Here is a 12,482-nt window from a genome sequence, read left to right as displayed (position 1 = left end):
ACTTTACGTGATTTCTGAGAAGGTTTGTTATATATATAGCGACTTATATATTAAAGATTTCAATCAAATAATCATGAAATATTTTCTTATACGAATAGAACCAATAGGACGACAATCCTAATTGAGAATGTTCATCCATTTGGACTGTCTTCATGTAAAGATTATTGTTGGGCCTGATTTCGGTCAGCTAATGATTGCGCCAAGAATGATTAAAGACTAGAGACAGCCTCGATTCATATCGAAGAAGCCAGCCCGTTAGCAAGAAGAAGAGGAAATTGACACGGTCAAACCGAGATCCCGAGGATCTCTAGATAGTTGAGGAGGTTCCAGAAGAGCATGTAGCTATAAGACGAGGGAGGACCAAAGTAGAGAGGACACATGAAACCCTAGCTACTTACGCCAAGCACATCGACCTCGACCTCAAGCTCTCTCATTCTCAAGTTATATTTCGTTCTCATTGTATCATTGTAGTCCATCAACCCTTATCAATAAAAGACCATTTTAGTCAATCGGAATCTGATTACATTATCCTAAGGAGTGACTTTACTCTCTCAAATAAAAGATTCAGTTGTAATATTTAGGGATCGAATCTACAGAGAGCATGGACACATAATAGACTCAAACAAGTCATGATTAAGCTAGGCAATAGAATAATAAAGCAATAAATAATCAGTAAATAAATGTGAATAAGGTAGTTGTTCAGTTGATTAATTGATGAGTTGTTTGATGGAAGGAAGGTTGCTAGACATAGAAAGTTTTTGCCAAATAATGTGGCAGAAAAGAAGAACAAAAGAATATACCAAACAATTTTTAGGTAGAAGTTTGAACACAAAAATGTATTTTTGAGAAGCTTATTTTGCAAAAGTAGTAGTTAAAAAAAATAAAAGTGAACCTATTCTCTTCATTTTTTTTTTGCTTATTTTAAAATAGTATGATGAAGATGTTTTAAATAGCACACATCGTTTGCTAAAATTCTTTCTTGGTCTTGGTAAGCAAGAAGAAAATAATATATTTGTATCTCAACCTAGGAAATCAACAGGTTTGTTGAAGAGATTCAACACCTCAAATTAAAATGTAATGGAGACTCTTATGAATCTCAATAAGAAGTTGCAATTTGAATATTCAAACGACAGGTGACATAATAACTTTATGTGTACACAATCGAAGTTGAAAACCTACTCAACATGACTATAAAGATAATTAGAGGTAATAGAGAAAGTGAATATGATGGAACAATTGATGTGTTATGCAAAGAACATGAAATTATCCATTAAACCACTGCTCTGTGTTCACCTGAATCTAACATAGTGGCAGAGCAAAACAAAATAATCCTCAAAAGTGATTAATGTGATATTAAATCCTAAAAAATATGGGGGAAACATTGTTTACCACAAATTAAATCCTTAGAATACTGTTAAATAATTAACACAACATCATTTGAGCGTTAGAAAGGTATGTACATCCTTACAAATACCTAAATGTGTGGGTGTGTCTCGCAAAACTCACAATTCCACCACCTAAACATGTCACAATTTGTTTTAAAAATGTGAATTGCAGTTTCATTGGATCACTAGTAAAAATATAGTGGCTATAGAAGAGAAAAACGTGGCTACAAAAAAAATAAGCCACGCTTATGGATTGGAAATTTACCGTGGCTATAGCCTCGTGGCTTGAAAAAACCGTGGCTAAACGTGGTTACGAGCCACGGTTTTACCACGCTGTTTTTCGTGGCTAACAGAACAACAAATAACCACGGTTAGCCACTATCTCACCGTGGTTTTATTAAAATTAAAAATAAAAAAAAATAAACAAGAATAAAAAATAAAATAATTTATTAATAAAATATAAAATCTTATAAATTACATGTTTATTATATATGTATATCCTCGCACAGCACCACGCGCACCAGGCCATGAACCACGCGCAACATTCCTCCGGTGATAGCCCACCCCCGTGTCGCCGGTGATACACGCACCACCGCACCACCTTCATCTTCTTCAATATTGGCTCTGGAAGGAGCCAGCGAAGCTTCATCTTGGCTTTTCTTCTTCTTCCTTTGTCTTTTCTCCTTCTTCTTCTTCCTAGTTTAAAAATCTGAAACAAAATAAACACATTAATCGAAATCTAAAAAACGCAAATACGAAAAAGATTCAGTATCACCTCCGCTTCTTCCTGCCGTCGCGTCTTCTTCCTCAGCCATCTATGTCTCTCCATCTTCGTTACCGTCGCAGTCCACCTCCGTCTCTGTCATCTATCAAAACAAAATCAAATACATACACAACTGATAAGAGACAAACATAGATATGTGAGTAGAGGCATTGATGTTTCTTCTGTGAGCAGAGATGGAGAGATGTGTGAGCGGTAGAGAGATCTGTGTGAAAACGAAACTTAGATCTAGAAAAAAATCAGAGACGAGAGAAGAGAAGGAAGAAGAAAATAAATTAAAAATAAAAATAAAAAGCGTGTGTAGTTGTGGCCGTTCGATGGATCTTTATGAATGGTTGTGATCTAACAGGGGGTAATCCGTTCCTTTCTTCTTTTGACCAATGAGAAGTTAGTTTAGGAATTAGCATTAGATTTCAGTATTTCTTTTCTTTTTATTATTTAGTTGTTAGCTTATGATTATAGTGCATAACCTAAAGAAAATTGATAAGATTTTCAATTTAAATTTCAATATTTTGAATTTAAGATATAATGCTTCATGGTTTAATGATATATGTTTACAATATAGAGTTTATAGTTTGAGAAATAGGATTTGAGTATACTTATTAAGGATTAAATGTAAATGTTAAGATTAAATAATTGAAAGTATAAATGTTTTTAGAGTTTGAAATATATAAATTTTGGGTTTAATTAGATTTAAATATTTGTGATTTAATGTATGATATAAGGTTTGTGGTTTGAAAACATTAGATTTATGGTTTTTGTATGTAAAGTTTAAGTTAAGGGTTTAGGTTTAAGATTTATAATGGATTTTAAAGAAATTTATATTTAGAATTTAAATTTAACATTTATATTTAAAGTTTGAAAAGATGTTATATTTGTATTTTGGTTTTAGTATATAGGATATATAATTTAATTTTGAAGTTTAGGGTTTAGGGTATAGAAAAACTAAATAGCCACAAAAATAAAGTGGCTGAGTCGTGGCTAACGATTAGCCACTGTTATTTCGTAGCTAAATCGTGGCTACTAAAATAACCATGATTATTTAGTGACTGAATCGTGGCTATAAAAGAATAATCGTGGCTTTTAAAAAAATTGTGGCTAACCGTGGCTAAACAATGATTTTTTCAAATAAACCACAATTTTACACTGGTACTACCGTGGCTATGCGGAAGATTTTTACTAGTGGATATATATACAATAGTGGTTCTTATTGGTTTGTGATTTTGTATATCCATATTAATAAATCATGAAACAAGAAATGCATCTTTGTGGTCACATTTTCAGAAAAAAAAAGAAGATAAATCCAAAATGAACTCGTGAAGAAATAGATGCAGTCACCTCAAACGAAAGAGAAAAATACTTACGGCACATCATTTGATGATATAAAATTATATAAACATGAATCTAGTTATATAAAATGAGTTATGGTGACAATTTCTTGGTATTTTTTCTTCTTAAAAATGAATCAAGAAATTTCATTGGGGCAATATTTACACCAGGCGCACATTCGTCGATAGAAGCGGTAATAGCAAAACAAACTATATTATCAAAAAATCGTACATGATATTAAAAGCCTTAGGGTGTAAGTTGATTTTCAAACCAATCACCTGAACAATTATCTTGTTCACCAAACCCTTAGTTTTATTTACTGCTTTAATCATAACCATCTAGTTTTAATTTGAAAACTACAAATTTATTGTGTAATCCTAGAGTCTACGTGAATTCGATCCCTAAGTACTACAATTGAACTTTTTATTTGAGAGAGTAAAATCACTTTTTAGGATAATTTAAGTGATATCAAACCTACTCTCCGGTAACAAAAATAAATGTAATCATAATGTTGATGGGTAGCACTACAAGATCTAAAAGTCAATCAAATAGATTTTAAAACTTCCTTTCTATATGGTAATTGAGCAGTGGAGATTTATATGAAAAAATCTAAAAGGTTTGTTGTCCCATAACAAGAAAAGTCTACAGACTTGTTAAGTCATTATACAAACTAAAATAAATTCTAAAATAATGGCATGGATGTTTTGGCCATGTTCATCTTATGATGTCAAACAGTTCAACTTTATGAGTGTGCTACGTTCATATACATCAAAATTACTCTTCACAGATACATTTGCATTATTTGTATGTTGATCAAATGCTCAATTGAAAGTAATAAAGACATGATCAGTCAAATTAAAAATATTTAGGGTTGCAAGTTTGATATGAAATATATGGAATTAATGTATGTCATTATAGGGATTAAATCACTAAAAAAAAATCAAGGAATCATATTGTCTTAAATTCATTATGTTGAAATGATACTTGAAATATTCAAAATCTACTCAAAATGGGAATTCAAAAACTCTCATATACTTGAACCTTCACCTGATTAAAAATATAAGTGAAGCGGTGTCATAATTGGAGTATACTCATGTAATCAGAAGTCTAATGTACTTAACAAACTGCATTAGCCCTGATCTATCACATGTAGTTAATGTATTTAGTCACTACACAAGTAATCCAAATCATATACACTAGAAAGCTATAACTAGATTATTAAAGTAGTGATGCTATACTAAAAGTTATGTACTAAGCCTGTGGTAAATAACTGAATGTTTTAAAAGGATAAAATGATGCTAACTGGATTTCCGACTGTAAAGATCAAAATCCACAAAAGTGGATATGTTTTTACACTTGGTGGTGCAGCAATGTCTTAGAAATCTTACAACCAACTTTGTTGGCCAGATCGACAATTGAATGTGAGTTCACAACTTGAGATAAATGTGGAGAGGAAGTAGAATGACTTCAAATTTGTTTTGAAGATATTCACATGTGGATAAGCCAATTTTTTAGTCACATGTAGATTCTGATAGTCAGTCAACTATTTACCGGTTATCAATTTATATAATGGTAAATATTTTCATATTATAAGACAACATAAAACTATTATAGAAATAAGCCAAGGAAGGAGGTGAGAAGTGACTGTGGTGGTGCTTCTCAGATGGCAGAGGATCGCATTGTTCCATATGAACATCCCACAAGCTCAATGGCTGGTCAGGGAAATGACGATTCTAATGGGAGTAAGGAGACACTACAAGAAAACATATCACATTTTGACCATATTTATGTCCAACAAAAATGGTCAAAAATAATTGTGATCTCATTTTGTCCATTTTCTAATGAATAACAAAAATGGTCCAAAATTGGTTAGAAATATTTAACCAAAATATATCGTCAATAAGTGGTCAGAAAATTTGACCACATTTGTAACCAACAACAATGGTCAAAAATAATTGTGACCTTAATTTGTCCACTTTGTGATGAATAGGAAAAATGGTCAGAAATTGGTTAAAATTTTTTACCATTAAGTATAGTCATTAAGTGGTCAAAAAAATTTGAAAACATCCTTACCATTTTTTGACAATGTTTCTAATTTAACCTAGATATCAAATCTTCTTTCTTCATTTTCTTAAATTCAGTTTTCTTATCAAGCTGCCGCATCAAACCTCTTCTCATTCTCTTCTCTTTTTTTTTCTTTTTCTATTTCTCTCCTTGATCTTTTTCTTCTTTGCTAATTCAGTTTATTTTTCCTTGTGACAGGTCAATGGATAGGAGTTGATGACCTAAAGCCAGCTGGAACTTCAGAACCAGAGATCAGTGAGACCAGTATATCCCCTAGCGATGAGTTCCTGGTAAATTTTTTTTTATTGATTTTTTTTGTTGTTTATGCGACAGTATTATTCAAGATGCAAACTATTTCCTTTGTGTATTTCCAGAAAGTCCATATTCAACATCCAAACTTGGGTTGTTGTCCCAGAGTATATGTACATAGAGATCATACGAAGGGAAGGAAACAGCAACTGCAAAAGAAGTTAAACAAGGCTATGTGTGTAGATAGAGATAGAGGGATATAGAAAGACCAGTGTTTCGACCGAGAAGTTAGTTGTTGGTGTCTTGTGTAGAAGTGAGTCTGGGATTTGAGAACAACCAGTTCAAAGTGTAGTTCTTTCTTGAGTGGAGTTACTTTTTTGTATGTTTTTTATCATGCCAAATTTCTTTTTTTTTTTTCAGATAACTTTAATTCAAATTTATTCAATTTCATTAAATTTTACTATATCCATAATGTTATTATAATTAGTTACATTGATAGCCTTATAAAATATTAAAATAGTTAGAAAGTCAACATAAACAAGTGGTCAAAAGTAATCAGAAAATAGACAAGTATTTATGACCATTTTGTAACATATGTTTTCTGACGAAATTTATGTCCATATAATATGGTCAAAATTTTCTGACCATTTTTTTAACCATATTCATTTTCTGATGGAGTATTTTGACGGTCTTATGTGGTCAAAAAGTGGTCAAATTAGGGTGTTTCTGACCACTTCCTAACGAAATTAGAGGTCAGAAATTAAATTTTTTTCTTGTAGCGAGAGAGTGGTGGTGTATAGAAAGCTAAACGTTTAGCGAGCACCATTGTAACTCCATCCAGAGTCACTTCAGCTCAAGGTGACAACGTTACTATCCGAGCCAAGTGTACGCCAAGGTCACTCACATTCTCTCCCTCTAGTTTGCAAGTGGAGGCAAATGGTTTTGAGAATGAACAAATTATTGGAGCTCTGAATGATATGGAGTTAGTGGATCGGAATAATGATGGCAGTATGATGGAGTGTGAAGCGCAGGAAGATGATTTATTGGGAGAGGATCTTATTGCAATGGAAGATGTGCATACTTATACTTTGGCTACATCTTCAACTACTTAGGAGCTTAAAAAAGGAAGCAAGTCCGCAAGGAGTAGTAATAGAAGGAATGTCCCATTGGGCATTCAATCAAAAAAAGAAAAGTTCCTTCGTCGAGGATCTTCAAGACCATGATCAGCTATGCCTCCTGGGTCAATAGTTCCTGAGAGGATACGACAGCATCGGAACAGCAAAAAGAAGGAAAGAGTAACTGAAAACAAGAATGGTGGTTCGATGGGTTCCAAAAACCCATCCAATCATCATCCATGAGGACGATCAGTTGGAACTATCGAGGGGTTGGGAGCGACCTCACAGTTCGACGCCTCACAGAGATGTGTCAGAAGCATCGCCCAAGACTTGTGTTCCTTTCTGAGACGAAGAATAGAAGGCTGTTGTTGCAAAACATTCAGGGCGACTTAGGATTTGATCATTTATTTACCGTTGAGCCACTTGGACTCAGCGGAGGTTTAGCTTTGCTTTTTACGGATGAATTTCAAGTTAATGTTTTATTTTCGAATAACAGAATGATTGACATTGAGCCAGTTATTGATGGAATAAAAGTCTTTATGACGTTCGTTTATGGAGACTATGTACAAGAACAAAGAAAACAAGTTTGGGAACGTCTTACGCGTTTCTCAACAACAAGAAATGGATCTTGGTTTATGATAGGAAATTTTAATGAAATCACAGGTCATAATGAAAAAGAAGGAGGAAGACAACACCCTGATAGCTCGTTTCTACCTTTTAGACAGATGTTTAGCGATTGTGGTATGCTAGAGTTTCCATTTACTGGGAACATGCTATCATGGGTGGGAAAGAGAGCGGGAGGATCAACTGTTAGATGTCGTCTCGACAGAGCTGTTAGAAATGAAGATTGGCACAAGAAATTCTCTCATTCTGCTGTAAAATATATGAGGCTATGGGGTTCAGATCATCGGCCGATCCTAGCAGATATTCTCACAAGACCTATAAGAAAATCGAAGAAATTCAAATTTGACAAAAGGTGGCTGGACAATGAGGAACTGAGACAAGTAATTCAGGATGTATGGAAATCTCCAGATCTCCCACCCGACGCAAATATTATGGTGCATATTTCTAGTTGTCGTAAAGCCTTGAGCCACTGGAGGAGGGAGTATAATTTGAACTCAGAGAAACTAGTGGAGGAACTTAAAGAGAAAGTTGATGGGCTGTATTCGAATGATGATGCGACAACTGAGGAAATAGCAGAAGCCGTGAAGGAACTCTCTGATGCTCTTAAGACAGAAGAGATGTTCTGGAAGCAAAAGAGTCGAGTCTTTTGGTTGAGGGAAGGCGATAGAAACACAAAATTTTTTCATGCATTGACAAAGCAGAGGAGAGCTAGGAATAAGATCATACAGCTTAGAGATGCAAATGGAAATGTTGTTGAGGACGAAGAAGGATTGGTAGCCATTGCTACTAGTTACTTTAGGCAGATCTTTGAATCCTCCAACCCAGAAGATATAGCAGATGCGCTTTCAGAAGTATCCACATCGATTACTGGGTTGATAAATAGTGATCTTACAGCTCCGGTAACTGAATGGGAAGTCAAATTAGCATTTTTTGCGATGCATCCAGAAAAGGCTCCTGGACCAGATGGGATGACAGCTCTCTTTTATCAGAAGTTCTGGGATATTGTAAAAGATGATTTAACTCATATGGTTAATCAATTTCGTTTTGATGGATCGATGGCAAGTGGATTGAATGATACTAATATCTGCCTCATCCCAAAAACGAACAATCCCAATGAGATGTCCCAATTTCGACCCATCAGCTTATGTAACATCAGCTACAAAATTATCTCTAAGGTCTTATGCCAGAGATTTAAAAAAAGTTCTACCAAATAGAATTTCAGAAACTCAGTCAGCCTTTGTTGATGGGAGAAAAATTTCAGACAATATTATGATTGCCCAAGAAATGTTTCATACCCTAATAACTAAACCAAGCGGAAGAAACAAAATGATGGCCATTAAGACGGATATGAATAAGGCATATGACAAAATGGAGTGGTCGTTCATTGCGGCAGTTATGCGAAAGATGGGGTTCTCTGAGGTTTGGATTACCTGGATTATGAGGTGTGTTACATCGGTGAAATACAAGGTACTTATGAATGGATAACCAAGAGGAAATATAGTTCCAGAGAGAGGTCTACGTCAAGGAGATCCTTTGTCTCCTTTCGTTTTATTCTATGTACGGAAGCACTCATTAGCCTTCTTAATCATGCAGAGAACCAAGGGAAGATAACGGGGATGCGCGTTACACGCGTGTGTCCTTCTGTATCCCACATTCTCTTTGCTGATGATAGCCTTTTGTTCTGTAAGGTGGAGCCCCGTGAATGTGAAAAAGTGATGAAAGTAGTTAGGGAATACAAACAAGCATCAGGACAATGCATTAATTTTGAAAAATCATCCCTACTCTTTGGTAAGAGGATTAACGCAAATGTTAGGCAGCAGATTAAAGATACTCTTGGGATCCAGGATGAAGGAGGAATGGGAACATATCTAGGAATTTCAGAGGATATTAGCGGATCCAAATGCAAACTTTTCGCTCTGAAGGATAAATTAATGCATAGAGTGAATGGATGGACGGGAAGATGACTATCAAAAGGTGAAAACGAGGTTCTGATTAAATCTATCTTGTTAGCTCTTTCGACATACGTAATGTCTAGTTTCTTGCTCCCGTTGGAGATATGCGAAAACCATGCGAGTGCCATTACAAAACTTTGGTGGAGCTCAAACCCACCCTCCCCCCCCCAAAGAAAGGAATTCACTGGGCAAAGTGGGAAAAGGTCTGCAGGCCACGAGAAGAGGGCGGGATTGGTTTATGTATGATCCATGAGTTTAACCTTGCTCTACTGGCAAACAAATTATGGAACCTTGATTCGCTGGTGGCTAGAGTATTGAAGGGAAGATACTACAGAATGCGTTCGCCTTTACGAACAATCTCTATAAATAGCGCATCATATGTGTGGGCTAGTATCTCGGCAGCACGGAAATTACTATTATTGGGAATCAGACATAAGGTACATTCAGGATATGAGGTTAAGGTTTGGGAGGATCCTTGGATCCCGACAACGCCAGCTAGACCAGCACGGCCATTGGCCCCAGCGCTGCATCCGAACATGAAAGTCAGTGATCTCATTAACCAGGATATGAAGGAATGGGATGTTGGGCTACTGGAGAACTATGTTGACCCTGCTGATATACCCTACATAAGGAGTCAGGCCATAAGTACCACTCATCGTCGGGATACATTTTGCTGGAACTATACTAAAAATGGACAGTACACAGTCAAATCTGGATATTGGGTTGCTTGGAACTTACTAAAGGCTGATGAAGAGATAGAGGTTATGGAACCTAGTATAACAAAGCTACAAGCCTTTGCTTGGAAGATAAAAGCTCCTCAAAAGATTTTTCATCTTATATGACAAATGATAACTGGTTATGTGACAGTGACGAGAAATTTGGTACGGCGTAACATGTGATGTGATAATTACTGCCCACGATGTGGTGAGCCAGAAGAATCTGTAACTCATGCAATTTTTGAAAGCCCACCAGCTTTACAAGTTTGGTCTCTCTCAGCAACACCAACAAGTCAAGATGTCTTTCCTCTTCCGAGCATATATGCTAATATGGATTATCTCTTCTGGAGAAAGAACAATATTGTTGAGCCGGAATTAGACAGAGACCCATATCCCTGGATAATTTGGTATCTTTGGAGGGCAAGAAATGACAAGCTCTTTAGGGGAATTGACATGGATCCTTTGGAGCTAGTCCGATATGCGGAGAGTGAGTGTCAATCTTGGTTTAACGCAAATGAGATGATGCCAACAGCTCCACAAGCTCTAAATATTGAAGAACCTCAAGTCTTAAGCTTGCGTAATATCTGCATGATAGATGGGTCATGGACATGTACTGCACAATTTAGTGAATATGGGTGGGTCTGGCTTTGACAGCTTGAGGAATGTTCAACTTATGGGGACACAAAATCATATTTGAAGAGAGTCTGTCTTACATTCAGAGATAGAAGCACTGAGATGGGCGATGGAGAGCATGCTTCAGTATTCGACTTGTCAAAGTTTTGGAATGGACTGCAAGGATTTGATTGCAATGATCAATGAGCCTTATGCTTGGTCGAGCTTTGCGACATAATTGGAGAGGATAGAGACTCTCAGGATATGCTTCTCGGACTTTAAGATTACTCATATTTCACGAGCGCATAATCAGATTTCAGATATTTTAGCTAGGACTGCGAGATCTTTCCATAGAGTATTCTATTTCATTGGTTGTTCTATTCCGATTTGGTTACCCACCACCTCAAGTTTGAATAATGGAATAGTTTTTCGATTAAAAAATAAAAATAAAAAAATATTCTCAACTATTGTAATCTCAATATATTACATTAAGTCAAACGATAACCTTTTGGATCCATTTATTAAAGGTTTTTCCTGAAATCAAGTTGTAAGATCATCAAAATTAATGGGTCTAAATATACTAAGAGAATGTTAATGATAACCATACCAATGTTATTGGAGATCCCAAGGTCTACGTTGAAAAGGAAAATAAATTCAAGTGAAATTTGAATAGAACAATAGGAGATTTTTATCTCGGCCAAGTTTCTAGGATGAATACCTGTACATAAAGATATGCTTTTGTGAAGAGGTTGTGGTTATATTTATAATGGAATTGGCTTTGTCACCAAGTTAGTTTAGCTGGGTCACCAAGTTAGTTTAGCTTGGTCACCAAGCAGGGCCGGTCCTGAAATTCTGGGGGCTTGAAACAAAATTAAAAACGGGGGCCTATGTATTACATAAAAAAAACTCTTAAACACAGTTTTCAGATATAAAGTGCAAAGCCATTCATAAACAAAAAGAAGTGCAAGAGCCAAAGAGTCTAGGAAAAAAAAAAACACACGTTGCTACAAAAAAAGGTTTTTAATTTTCTGCATATATTATTGGGCTATTGCATTAATATGTTGCTTGGGCCATACAAAAAGAAATCGGTTGTTAAAAGACCAACGTGATATTGTCAGCTTATGTGATCTCATTTTTAAAACTTTTATATTATATATATCTTTGGGGCCTATGAAAAATGGGGGTCTATAAAAAATGGGGGTCTAAGTCAAATGTTTCAATAGGCTTGCCCAGGGCCGGCCCTGTCACCAAGTAAGCTTAGCTTACCAAGTTTGATTTACTTGACCACCAAGTTTGATTAATCTGGCCACTAAATTTTCCATAAAGCCCAAAATATTAATGGGTCATCTTACTTAGTCCCTACTAAGCTTGCAAATGATGTCCAACAATCTTTCTATCTCTTCACACTAAATCAATTTTTTATTCAGCTCATTAGGTTTATAAAAACAATTCTATTCGCACATCAAATTTCTTACTTAGCTGATTGGGATTATAATAGCTAGTTTCAACATAAAACATCTCTAATGCATATATATTTGTTGATCTTTTCTCAACTACTAGTACATTTAGATCGTATTTCTTATCTTTAATAACACATTCTTTCGATTCAAAATACAAAACTCATTTTCTATCATACTCAAATCCAATTTATACTA

The 12,482-nt window shown here is 35.3% G+C and overlaps 1 long non-coding RNA gene across 1 annotated transcript; it reads right to left on the bottom strand.

The window, feature by feature from the left end:
* Positions 1-1,815: 1,815 nt before the first annotated feature.
* On the bottom strand, positions 1,816-4,409 carry LOC106443964. The gene is made up of 2 exons (XR_001288128.3): positions 2,161-4,409; positions 1,816-2,094 (listed from the first exon to the last, which is right to left on the bottom strand). It is a non-coding gene; the product is annotated as an uncharacterized LOC106443964 (long non-coding RNA).
* Between the last annotated feature and the right edge of the window lie 8,073 nt (positions 4,410-12,482).

Source organism: Brassica napus, chromosome C9 (genome assembly GCF_020379485.1).
Source record: "Brassica napus cultivar Da-Ae chromosome C9, Da-Ae, whole genome shotgun sequence".
NCBI classification, from domain to species: Eukaryota; Viridiplantae; Streptophyta; class Magnoliopsida; order Brassicales; family Brassicaceae; genus Brassica; species Brassica napus.
The sequence above is the reverse complement of the archived record's forward strand: the minus strand, read 5'-3'. Positions and strand labels throughout refer to the sequence as shown.